Source organism: Adiantum capillus-veneris, chromosome 9 (genome assembly GCF_014529385.1).
Source record: "Adiantum capillus-veneris isolate H3 chromosome 9, ASM1452938v2, whole genome shotgun sequence".
Classification (NCBI taxonomy): Eukaryota; Viridiplantae; Streptophyta; class Polypodiopsida; order Polypodiales; family Pteridaceae; genus Adiantum; species Adiantum capillus-veneris.
In genome coordinates, this window is record NC_140939.1 from 95,760,299 (window position 1) to 95,774,575 (window position 14,277).

A 14,277-nucleotide genomic window follows, 5' to 3' on the forward strand; every position below is an offset into this window, starting at 1 on the left:
ACACAACAAGTAGAATTTTCATGGTCTGATGAGCTTGAAGAGTACTTTTGTAACATTAAAACCATTTTGTCAGAGCTACCAACACTCATGCCTCCTTGTTGGGAGTACACATTCTTTGTTAGCTCTAGTGATGGGAAAGAAACAATTGGTGTAGTTTTGCTACAACAAGATCCCTATAGTACCAGGATGCGGCCCATCTACTTTGCTAGTAGGGTCATGAATGATTTAGAGAGAGGCTACACGGAGGCAGAACTCATGATGCTTTCTCTCATGTTTGTGATAAGGAAGTTTAGATCCTACTTGCTCCCAAAACCTTTTGTAATCCTCACCGTAGAGAATTTGTTCCCTTGGGTGTCATCTCAAATGAATCTTAGTACTAGGATCTCAAAGTGGATTATGGAGTTGCAAGAGTTTCAATACTCTTTCAAGGTAGAAGATAGTGTGCGTGCACAATTGGCAGGGATTCTCACTTATAGGGTGCATGAAAAGGAGATTAAGGTGCCTGAAGTAAAGACCCTACCATTGCCACCACCAAAAAGTATTCCTAATGCTTTTACCTTGTTCTTTGATGGAGCTTTTTGTCAAGCCACAGGAAAAGCAGGGGGAGGGCTAGTGTTGCTCAACCCAAGTGGAGAGGTGGTCATGAAAGAGAAGTTCAATCTACCAAGTTCAGCTAGCAACAATGAAGCAGAATATGACACACTACTTCATGGTTTAAAAATATGCATTGGCCATGGTATACAACGTCTCATGGTAAAAGGGGATGCAGTTCTCATTGTGAAGCAGATTTTAGGCATTTGGGCATGCAAAAATGAAAGACTAAGGGCCAAAGTTCATACCATCCATAGGCTATTTAATCAATTTGAGGAGGTGCAATTATATCATATTCCTAGGAAACAAAATGAAGATGCTGATTTACTTGCACAACAAGCCGTTGCATGTGTAAAGAAAGAAGTGCAGGTCATCATGGTGGCGGCTGCTGTGAAGCAACCGAGGTACCAAGGATTGGAGTCATTGGCTCCCATCATTGGCTACATTTTGGAGGGTGAGTTTCCACTAGACTTCACAAAAGCTCAGAAGAGGAGACTCATGAAGAAGGCAAGCATGTATCTCTTCCTAGAAGGCTCCCTCTATCAAAGAGGGAAGGATAAAGTGTGCAGAAGAGTACCAACTATCGCGGAAATTCCAGCCATTCTAAAAGGTTTGCATGAAGAGGCATGTGGTGGTCATTTTTCCCAAGAATTAACTGTGAAGAAGATTTTGCTTGCGGGTATGTTTGGCCAAGTCTGCATGTGGATGTCCAACATTGGTGTAAAAGTTGTCACAATTGTCAAGTAAATGGGAATAGAAGATCGATTTATGGTCCAAGGCAAATCGTGCTTGCAAATGGACCCTTTGAAAAGTGGGGCATTGATGCTATGGGTCCTCTGCCTAGGACAGAAAATGGTAAACTCTACATTCTAGTGGCTGTAGACTATATGACTAGGTGGGTGGAAGCATAAAGTGTGGCAAAGGTAAATGAGAGGACAGTGAGCAAATTCGTCTACACTCACATTTGTTGTAGATTTGGCACACCTTTGGAGATTGTTTCTGATAATGGTCCAGGGTTTAGAAAGGGATTGCTCACAGAAGTCTGTGAAGAACTTCACATTCTACATCGTCACAGTACACCCTACTATCCCCAATCAAATGGTTTGGTAGAAAAAGCTAATGGTGTCATTGCAGGCATCATTAGAAAGATGGTAAAAAACAAGACAAAGTTGTGGGATAACTTCTTGGATGGTGCCTTGTGGGCGTATCGAACCACATATAGGGAAGCCACGGAGTTCACACCATTTCACTTGGTCTATGGTCAAGAGGCTTTACAGCCAATTGCACTAAACATTCCAACAATGCGACTTCATGGTAAATCAGCACAAGATGATCAAGAAGCATGGATGGATCGACTTCTTACCTTAGCTGAGCTTGAGTGGAAAAGAGGAGCAGCATACGCGTGCTATAAGAGGAAAGCCACACAGACAAAGGAGAAGCTTGACAAGAAACTGAAGGACAAAGGCATCAATGAAGGAGATCTTGTGCCAAGGTATGACAATCGACTCGATAATCATTTTGATGCCAAATTTGAAACAAGATTGCAGGGGCCATACATATTCAAGAAGGCTTTCAATTCAAGTTACTATCAACTTATGGACTTGAATGGGAAAGAGCACTCCTGGAAGGTAAACGGCTATCCCTTGAAGCCTTACTTGAGTCGCCTTCTACCAAAGGATCTACCAGAGCAAAAGGCAACTATCCCATGTAAGTATTGTTCCATGAAGCATGAGTGTAACACAAACAAAAATTCCAAGGGGCCAAACAATGAAGATTTTGTCAAGGACTCTGAAGCACTCTCTTTGGAAAAGATTCTTTATGATGGTACATGAATATACCATCATCCTGGGGGAGGGCTAATGATAGCCGTTTTTTGGCTCTCTATAATTGCCATAGTGAGTTATCTCACCCTATCAAATCACTCAAACACTGTGGTTACCCTCACCCTTTCACTGTATATACGTGCGTGTGAGTTAGGGGACTTTTCCCATATCTCCTTACTGAAATAAAAAACCCTCAATTAGCTAGTCATTGGGCTAGTTGAGCCAAAAAAATAAAAAATATAAGTATATTATGGCCCATGCGTATGTAAATATTTCTTTGTATATAGGGCCTAAATAAAAGATTTTTTCATAATTATTTTGGTATTTATTTAAATATTTTTATCTAGGTGTGTGTTATTTATGCTCTGTACATTGCCTCACCATTACCACAATTTTTCTTACCATTTTTCATACTCTTTATTCCATATAGAAATATTTTCATGTAAGCTTCTCTTATATTTGGTGTAACTCCACTCCAACAAAAATCCAAAAAAACTAGTTTTATTTATGTGTATATTTTTTCACTATTGTGATTTTTCCCTTCCTACATCTATTTTGTTTTTTTCTAAAAAATTAGAACACCAAAAATATTTATCTTTTTATGGTAGCCTCATAATGAGAGATATTTCTTTTGACCCCTTTATATTTTTTCCACTTATATTATTTATATTTGACATGTACATATTTTTTAGACCCCTCAATATTTGATTTTCTTAGTTGTACTATTCACTTATATCATGATCTCAACAATATCTTCAATTATAGACCTACCAAATAAGGTCAAGGGTAGGTGGCATGCATACATGCACTATGGACGGCTCACTCTTGGAGGTATTCAAAAGAATCATCCAAAGAAGGACCCCACAAGGACCTTGTGCAGTGGAAAAAAACGGTCGGTTTTGCTGAATTTTTAAACTTCACTTGCTCTCCGAATTTGAAAAGGTGATACAAACAAAAGTTGTAGCTCGTGGGCAAAACTTTTGTCTCAAATGTTTTCATATTTTTTTGAGCTACGAGCTGTGAGCTATGATTTTATTAGTGGACCCCAGTTTTCCCATGCTATGCAGCCACTCTCTCTCTTCCACTTTATCATTTTCCTCTTTCACACACACTTCTCCACTCATCATCCCCACCTCTCTCACCACTCCTCTCTGCACCCTACTCACCTTCTCCTCAACCTTGAAGAATAAGAGAAACCATGGTGAACTCATACCTCCCACACACAATTCCATTCCAAAATTGACCACCTAGTCTCATTTTTCCTCCTCCAAATTACGCATATCTATAAAAAAAACCACAAAATTCAGCCTCTTCTCTTAAAAGACAGCATCATGGTGGTTGATTACTCAGCTTCAATTACCTTGTCTCTCAAGGAAGGTCAAGAGTGGAGGAAAAATTTATCGTCAAAGCTAGTGGACCGTCAACAAGCGTCAAAATTGGCCCTACTCAAGACACTTGGAGCATCAACCTTGTAAGAAATCCACCTTTTCTTACCTCTTAAGAGTTTTTCTTCCTTATTTTTATCCTACATGGATACTCCCATTGTAAATATCCAATTCCATTTGTAAATTAATACTAACTCTACTAACACTAACCCACTATGAAAAGTCCTATCACCTCCATTTCTCTCCTCCCTCTTTCCCCACCATTTTCTTGATAATTCCAAGCAAAAGAAATTAGATAAATTGCTGAAAATCTAACCCAACCATGGTTAGAGGAGTAACCCTAGCCTTCAAAATTGCTATAAAAGGAGGGTGTAGCTAGCACAAAAAGGGGGGAGAAGAAAGAGCACTATGCTATAGCTTGAGAAGCCAAGCTCAACCTCTTGAGAAGGAGCTCTTGAGTGGAATCTCATTGGCATTAGGCATATGTATGTGTTGTATTAGGGGTGATTAGCAAGGGAACTCTATGCCATTGTAAGAGAGAGTGATCATTAAATTGAGAGTAGGAAATCTATCATTTCTCCTACTAGAGTAAGCCCAACATTTGCTGAATCAAGGAGGGTGAATTTGGACTAAGCATGGATACCTTGTCTCCCTTCCAACGTGAGTTCATGGAAAATAATGATGTGTAAGTGTCTTGGTGTTTTATGTAAGTTCTTGATAGCTTGTCTCCGGGTACTGTTATCAATTTATCCATAAATACCACATGCTGTAAGAGGGAGACAGGGTGGAGAGGACTCCCTTGGCCTTAAGACAGTGATTGGGGTGGCTTTTTTCTTGTGATGTGTTGTGGTGTAATTTACTCAGGCTATGTTGAACAAATACTAATCTCACTTTGATTGGTCATGACAGATTTGTAAGAAGACATTAGTGCAACAAGCACCCCCTTCCCCCTTGTCTCTCTTTCTTACATATATATATTTATGTTTGCTTGATCAATAATGATACACTTCAAAGCAGCCCGAGCACCATCTCTCTCTCTCTCTCTCTCTCTCTCTCTCTCTTTCTCTCTCTCTCTCTCTCTCTCTCTCTCTCTCTCTCTCTCTCTCTCTCTCGTGTTTTAGTGTATGAGAGTGTTCCATTGGTGTTAGGGTTAGTGTAAATTCCTTGCTTGTTTGTGGGTTGCTCTAACGATTCTCCTCTTTTGCGTCCTAGTTCGCTCTTAAACTAGGTGGTGCCCCTTGTGTAGTTGGGATTTGGCTGGGGTTTTGTTGTTTTGGTTTGTGTTGTGTTGTGCCCCAGCCCCATTGAGCAGCACAGGAGCCTTGAAGGGTGTCTAGAGGTTGCTCTTCTTGTTGCTCGCCCCGGACCACTTCACTAATACTACCTAAGTCAAAGGATCTAGGCCAGACACTCGCTCCCTAGACTCCTCCTAAGACCTAGAGAGTCCCCCACCCTCTGATCCTTTCTAAATGTAAAATAATACTCTGGCAAGCCAGAGAATCCCTATCCTGAAGGACTAGTCTCGGTCACCTACCTAGGGTTTTTGACCCCGGCAGCGGTGCCAATGTTGGCGGATACGCCGCGACGGACGTCAGAGAGCGAGAACTCACCTAACAATATTTGTCAGCTAAGGACGAAGCTCAACCCGCAGGCACGTGGAAGCAAGCATAGGGTGTCAACCTACACTCGATCGACTATTGACTATTTCCTACAGAGGTCTCTACCCAATGTCTAAGTTATAGCCTTCAAGAGTACACAAGAGGAGATTTTCTACAACGCTTTCAAGAGCCAACTACCCATCAAACGTTCTCGAAAAACTACGTAACTTGAGGGAAATCCTATAAACACCAATAGGTCACTCTCCCTAAGGTCCGTGACCCAAAATCCCAACCCTAAACACCCGGTGCAGAATCGCTTAGGATGTTTGGTCAAAATTTACAGATCGATATTTTCTGAAACTAACATTTCTAATGCGTAGCTCTACTCATTTCGAACGCGTGGATATGTTGAAATGCAAAAACAGACATCATATGCTCACCGAATCACCAAAAATGGCTTGCGGGTCAATCTCGTGAGGCCGGGCCGTACACGCGCAATGTAGGTGTTGACACGTAGCTCTCTCCGGAGGCAACACGCTGCACTTCTCCGCCCTCGATTCCGACCACCAGTGTGTACGTCCCGTCAAGATAAACTCTCACTCTCTCTCGTACACAGAGTATGCTCAACTCACATAGACAAACTTATGAAAATGACAAAAGGGTTTTTTGCATTAAGGTCAAAAGTGGTATAAATACCTTACAATCTCAAACCGTAATGTTCCAATTTAACCATTTACTAAGTCTAAATGTCAAAAATGGGATACAATTTGGAAGCTTCTGCAAGCCCCACTATTTACAAAGGTGAAATGACGGTTTTCTTCTCAATTAAGGAATGATTACAAAGGGGATTAGTATCTCGCCGGGCAATCATCCTCCGTTGAGCGTGTCAAGCCTCTAACAAAGGGCATATGGTAATGGAGAGAAGGACCACCCGTAAATATGAGAAACTTACTTCCATAAATAGAGGGGCCGTTTTTAAGTACCCACGCATACAATTGTTGGCTTCATTATGAGCATCCACTTATGTGAGTTATTTCAATCAATTCCACCACCAGCTCAAAGATTTCGCTAAACCAAAAGAGACCCAACTGTGAAGTGTATTCCTTTGGGGTTCTAGGGTTTATCAAGCAAGGAAGATTACTTGTGGCAAGAGAAATTTCAAGAAAGGGTGTATGCGCAAGAAGATCATAGGCTGAAGCATGTCTCCCCTACGCAATTGTGTGAAAGTATATGCGGATGTATGCAAGTCCTATTACAAATAGTGAGCCTTAATGAATTAATCGTCATTATATTTTGTGTGTGTGTGTGTGTTGCGGGGGGGGGGGAGGGGGGGAGATTTAGTGTCAAAACATGGGTTGTGTACCCTAGCAGTGCATGTGATCCAATTTTAAGAAAGAAAGTCGGAGACAACGCTTATAAATTTTGGTTGCCTCACATATTAACTATACAATGTTCTAAAAGTCTTTTGAAACATACAATGAGCAAGAACTCTCTTGTATAAATCAAATCATGTGGAGCCACGTACTGATTACTATAATATATTCCAAGTGATATTGTGTGTGTGTGTGTGTGTGTGTGTGTGTGTTTGTTTAAGTATGAAAATCCCCTCATAATTGAACCATACTTAAACAATTGTATCGATAATATATGAAATAACAAAAAAATTAAAACAAGATGTCATAAAGCTCGATTAACATTTCATATACACCAATACAACATTCTATATCTAATGGATAATACAGTCTTTTCGATCAAAAATTTGATCTTTGAACTTTATAATTTGATATCTTAATGTTGTATCTCTATGTGTCCACCCTTTGGGATGAGCTTCCACTACATCTACATCGAGAAGGATCCAGCTCTTACCTGCATCCATACAAAAACATTTAGTTAGAACTTGCTATGTTTGTGCGTATTGCAGGTGTCAACATTAGATCTAGTTGTCATCCATGTACACCTGTAGACCTAGTTTACAGCCAACCCTTAGGATTGATCATTAAGTTGGGCGTTTAAGTAAGATAACCTTTGATTGTCGAAGCATGTGTGTCCCAATATTCATTGAGTTTCCCCAAAGAAATGATGTTAATGACTACTACCATATATGATGCAGATAGCTATGTATTTTTGGTTCAAAGATCATTATAGACCTCCTGACGAAAATTGGGCAGCATCTGCCTTGTGATTTGATTAGTATTTCAAATACTTAGTTTATGCCATCTTTCTACGAGACCCTCACAGGAAGTTTATGGCTTCATTAATGAAAAAACCATGTATGTCATGTGTCAAAACCTAGCAATACATCACATGTCACTATCACATATAACCATCTTTATAAAAGTCTGGTAGCATCTTGTTTGTATCTCAAAAAGGATTCCAAAAAACATATTCTCAATTCCTTTTATGTTTATATATTATGCAGTGAGAATCGATCCCAAGAAAAACACAAACCTGTAGTATCATAAACACCCTGTAAGACTATGAATAAAATGACTTTGATTGAGGAATCATATTTTCTTTAAGTTTACCCACACGATCAAGTAAGCAAGCTATAAGATAGTTACCACATCCCTTAATGATGTTTGTCATCCAAATTTAGAATAACTAGAGTCTTAGAGAAGCATGTACGAAAACATCCCCAAAAAACCATTGGGAAAAATTTTAAAAGGTTTCTCAATAGGACCCTTCTCATGATGATTACCCTTTTTCCTGAGCTATAAGTCAATATGATAATTGGTGTTTGACCAAATTTTGGTAGAGTCTTGTTCATATTTTGGGGAAATTTTCAAAAGAAACAGTATATGCCATCTCACAAAGAGACCCTACACAGTAGGTTTGAGGCTACTATAACACAACCAACAAATATACCGTGTATAAACATGCATCGTACTTCAAGAAGAATCTTCCCAAGTATCATCCATCAAGTCTAGATCAAAATGTATACTTGTAAAGTTCTCCACCTACCCTATCCTTCATATTCATCATTTTATGTCAGATAACTTCATCACAGCCATGTCAACTTTCAATAATAGATTAAAAAGTGTGTTGCGTATTAACGTTCTCAATTATCCCTGATTTTGTTAATCTATGTCATGCCATTATAAGGTGATATGTAATTTAAACCATCCTCAGTTTCCAAGCAAAGCTCTTATTAAAAATAAAGAAAAAACCATTAGGACATATGTACCATCGTGAATCTACAATACTACCATCCCACAACAAGTATTACAATCTCCGAATCCTCGATACTGCACTCAACAATGACAAAATAGTCTTTATGCAAAAATTTAAAGATTTCATACACATAAATTATTGTTTTTAATTTGTTAGGTCGAGCCTGTTCTTGCAAAAATAGTTCAAAGAAGAACCAGAAAAATACTGATATGATCATGTTTAGATTCTAAGTAGGTCCATGGGCACCTACCTGTTCATGGAGTTGACCATGTATTTTGTAAAAATTGATTCCCAGATTTGAATTTCCATTGAAGCCTCTAATGGCAAAGTTCACATCATAGCGGCCGCAATCACTCAATGTCCTAATGTGTGTGTTCTTGCTCCCATATAACCTTGATGATTGACTTTTATGATGTTGCCTTCACTGGCTTGAGTATTCCAAAAATTGAAGCTGCTAGCAAATGACAATAGCCGGCAAGGGTGAGGATTATCCTAGCTGAGTCCTTGTCCCCCTTTTTTTGCAGATCTACGAGGATCAAGGGATGTGTGTATGAGTGCATGTGTGTGTGTGTGTGTGTGTGTGTGTGTGTGTGTGTGTGTGTGTGTGTGTGTGTGTGTGTGTGTGTGTGTGTGTGTGTGTGTGTGTGTGTGTGTGTGTGTGTGTGTGTGTGTGTTTGTGTGAACTGATTGAAAGGGCGAGGGGCATATTAAACTTAGTACTGTGAGGCTGAAGCCAGAATAGATGAGGGGGTGGTGAGAAGAGCACAAACTAGAAGGACTGCCAATTATGGACCACCATCAGCACAGCTTGCAGTGAATTATTCGAAAGGTTTTTCCCATAGCTACACTCGCAAGCAAAGCAAGGGCTAGCATAGAGGGCTCAGAGAAAACAATTCCTATAGACTGTGTAGCACAACCCATCTCCCACGTGTGTGTGTGTGTGTGTGTGTGTGTGTGTGTGTGTGTGTGTGTGTGTGTGTGTGAGAGAGAGAGAGAGAGAGAGGAGACATAGGGAGGGTAGCTTGCATCCTTGTGAAGGGCGCACCAGTATGTTTCAATTGTGTGTGTGTGTGTGTGTGTGTGTCTGAGAGAGAGAGAGAGAGAGAGAGAGAGAGAGAGAGAGAGAGAGAGAGAGAGAGAGAGAGAGAGAGAGAGAGGAAACATAGGGAGGGTAGCTCGCATCCTTGTGAAGGGCGAGCCAATGTGTTTCAATTGTGTGTGTGTGTGTGCGTGTGTGTGTGTTTGAGAGAGAGAAAGCATAACGTAGGATGAAATCACATTTATCCTGTATATAAGTAATCAAGCATGTGCACGAGCATGAGAGAGATAAAGAGAGCACGAGAGTCAGAGACAAAGGAGGATGCACCTTTGCATATAAGGTGTTTCAATTAACAAAATCTGACCCAGTATGGAAACATTGTATGTAGCCAGTAATAAACAACCATGTGGTACTCCAGCAGGGTTGACCTACAAATATGACTAGTATTGAAGGCCTTGTCTTCTTTTTTGATAGAAGTAGGTTCAATGTTGAATGTGCAAACGATGCATGGCTGTGTGTGTATGGTGGGTAATCAGTATGTGTGTGGGTCCATGCATGCTCAAGTTGAGCAAGAAAAAAAACCTCGATGGCATGCGTTGAGTAGGAAGGAAGAAGCCAACAGCACTAGCGAGTTGGACAAGTGGGGGTATACGCTATGGAAAGTGTGAGCATGTTACATCTTGAGCTTGTTCTCCGACTTTAGGATCTCTGATCCTTTAAGGCCTGTGGTTCTCATTAATCTCATACATGTGGAGACATCCAGTTGAGCTCGTAGGAGAGTAACAACGTTATGTACTCTATCTACCTAACATGCATAGTACATTGTGGCCAACAATTGGAATGTAATGAGTGTTTACACACCTAAAAAAGAGCGAGAGAAGTTTACTTGTTAACTACTAGTTAGTATTGTGTGTGTGTGTGTGTGTGTGTGTGTGTGTGTGTGTGTGTGTGTGTGTGTGTGTGTGTGTGTGTGTGTGTGTGTGTGTGTGTGTGTGTGTGTGTGTGTGTGTGTGTGTGTGTGTGTGTGTGTGAGAGAGAGAGAGAGAGAGAGAGAGAGAGAGAGAGAGAGAATGAAACAACTTCACACAAGTAGCATAAAAGCACTACTACCGCTGCCCGAAACTTGTTGCGAGAGAAGGAGTGACGAGCCTTCTTAATAATATGTGTGTGTGTGATGTTATAATGGCCACACTCACAGTCACTATGCTCCAAAACATGTAGGCCTTCAGTATATCCATTTCCATGCAGTGTCACACTTTTGTTTCTTGCAGTTGCATCCCAATATCTTTTGAAGATTGGCCATCAACATAATTTTTTTTGAAATGGGGGGGCATATACTGGCTCACACTTTTATTCATTCATTCAGAGATTCCTTCAAATTCAACATTGGAACTCATAGCCCTGCACAAATGCCTTTTAAAAGAGAGCAAGGGATTCGAACGCTCCCGGGCTTTGGGTCCTTGCTCCTTGTAGAGACTCTCATAGCCAAGCCACCCTTTGGGTGATTGTGACATGGCTAGCAAACCATATTTTAAAAAAAAGGTTTCATAGAACCCAGCTCCATTGTCCTTACCCTCGCCCAAGCCCTCGTGTCCATGCTCTTGCTTTCCAAACATGTATCTTGGTGAGATTTGCATGGGTTTTTGATTTTCCTGTAGTTGGGTATCCCTACTAGAGGTAAATTTATTAAATTTGAAGGCTTTTACACTAAATGACACTAGATTTATCCAAAATGTATAGATTTTTTCACCCTATAAATTTAGAGGTAAGTCTCAAAATTTAGAGATGGTGAGGGCGGAAATGGTGAGGGCGGAATTTTGAGATGGGGCTCAACTCAAGTCTCCCACCAGACAAACCACTATATGTGAGGACCTACACATGCGTATTTCTTAGGGGGAATCACCCTCTTTTATGGAGAAGGAAGGAAACCAAAACAAACCATATGTAACACACACACACACACACTCACTCACACCTTCCTTATGTGCTTCAACACAAAATGCCCTTCAACCATTCAACACACACTCCTTAAGCAATCCCTTTGAACAATGCACAAACTCACATGCAAAGAGTGACCTTCACCATATTAGTGCTCATATACTTCTAAGAAAATCAAGCACACAACCTCTTAGCAAAGCTCAAAACACCATAATGCACAAATACTTGACAACTCCTTTCCTTTCCCAAAAGAAGAGACTACTTACACACAAAAGGCAGCATGCATAGAGAGCTCTTCTCCATCTATGCATCCCCAAGAGTTACTTACATACAACATAAGGAGAGAAGCCAAGAAAATAGACACCATGGTGCACAAAAAACTTTCTCAACAAAAACAAGCAACCCAATGAGCACAAAATATGAGAAGCTGCCAAGATATGTTTACCAATTTCACAATCGTTTAGAGCAATAGTGTGACGACGACACCCCAATTGCAGCAGTTTGTTGATCAAACCATGAGATAGATCAATGAACTTTTTATCCTTGCTCTCATATATAAGCTACAATCCTTATTTAGGGATGAGTATGGTAAGAGAAATGTTTGCAAGAGAATGGTAGCAATAGCATATTGATGCTCTCTCTATGGCAACGCTTATGATAGCGAGCTTAGGAAATGGATAGGGAGATGAGAGGAGAGAGAGATTAGGGCTTCCCTAACCTTAGAGGATCTTATTTGTAGCAATGGAGTAGGTGTGTATATTTTGTGCTTGCCAAAGGGCCTTTTTATAGCTGTACAAGAACTTGGGTTAGGTTAAACTTGACTAGGATAGGTGATTAACCATAGTTAGGTTCCCTTTTGACCATTCCTTAAATTATGCAAATAAGGGACTTATTTTCTCATTAAAAATAGCATTTTAAGTCATGGAGGATCCATAAGGGTTGATAATGTATGTGGGCCCCACCATGATGTCCCTCCAGTGGCTCCTACAGGGTGTCCCCATCCGGTTTGTTGTGTCTCTGGAAGTATCTTGAGCCGACCCCTCCACATGCAAGTGTTTTTTTAACTCCCCATTGGTATTTTAGAATGTTGAAGAAGTCAAGAAAACTTTTCACCTTTGTGGTTTATCTGATTGTAACTTTAACCTGCAGTAACAGTGTCCGCAGCACCTTGTTTTCACTTTAACTTTCAGCCTGTAAGTCAGAATTAGGTGCTATAAAAGGCAAAGTTGACCTTCTCAAAGTGTTTAAGCTGATTTTGGAGTGTTCCTCAAGTATATCCACGAGCTAAGGCGTTCAAGATGCATCCAAAACACCTTTTGTACCAAGTCTCCTTGTAGGGGACCCTTTAGTATGCATCCAAGGTGTAGTATGTTTTTTTCAAAAGAGAATCCACCTTAAACAAATGAGGTAGGCTCCAATAAAGTTTTATTTATTGGGGATATACATTATATTTAAGATTTGTTGACCAACACAAGTAAATGATCCAAGAGTTGGGTCACATAGTGGTGGGGAAGGGAAGGCCTACAAGGTTAACCCTACCCTTGAGAAAAGATGGGTAGATAAGTGCCCATAAATTATTTATTTACAAATTATGGGATGTAGATAGCTATTTAAATTAGTAAAGGTAATTAGTTAAAATAATATGCAGTAAAAAATTAGGAGAGTAGAATTAAGTTTACTATTTACATTTAGCATGAAGAGAGAAATATGATGTAAATGCATAAAGATCTAAGAAGGGTAAGGTGTTTGTATAGAAAAATGCTATTACGGAAAGAGAGAATGAGCACTACGTTAAAACTTTGATAAAAATATATACATTTGAGTAGAAATGTAGTGCAAATGCAAGGTTACCGTTTAACGCTACTCAATGGGATTACATTGAACCTAGTTTCTTTTAGCATTGACTATAAAGGAAGCATCTTAAACCTATGAAACATGAATCTCTCTCACAAACCTTGCCCACTCTCAAAGTACTCTTTCACTTTCACACAGACCAAGTGCTAACATATAACTAATGAGAGAAACTTTCACAATTGACACATTTAACTAGATCAACGTAATTTGAATCAAAATCATGTTGAAGGCAGATCGGGCGGACCCAATTTAAAAATTACTTTATATTTTTATATTTTCTAATGTCTTTAAAATTAAGGATCTCACATTTTAAAATTTGGTTTATCTTTGTGTTTTAGACAATTTGGAGCTCCAATAACCCATTTGAGTGACCTTGCAATCGACAATGATTAGGCACATAGCCATTTATGGACCATGATGTTGCCACAAGCTTGACTATATGAGGTTTCTTAGATAGATACGGCAATGGCCATGCTTTGGAGTGTAAAGTACAATGTCTACCTTAAAGTTGAAAAGACAAGCAATCGCCATGGTTTGTAAGACCTTTCCCAGACATTGTTAAAGCATTCATCTGTTGGCCCGTCTTTAGAAATTTGGCTAATCTCACTCAGGGTGGATGGCAGAAATGAGTTTTCAAAGTCCAGACAGAGATGAATAGATCAAATATAAGCAAGAAGGTTGTGAATGAAGAAAAGGCTCATCTTTGTGATTATAAGTGTGGTATTGGAGGAGGAGCTTGATCTTGTTATAGTCATCAAACCCATTGGTGGGAGGATATGCATCTACACATAGAGACACATAGAATATTGGCCCGAGGTAAATGTTGTAAAGATGGTGTGGACAACTAGAAAAATTCAAGTAGGTATGTACAATTCATT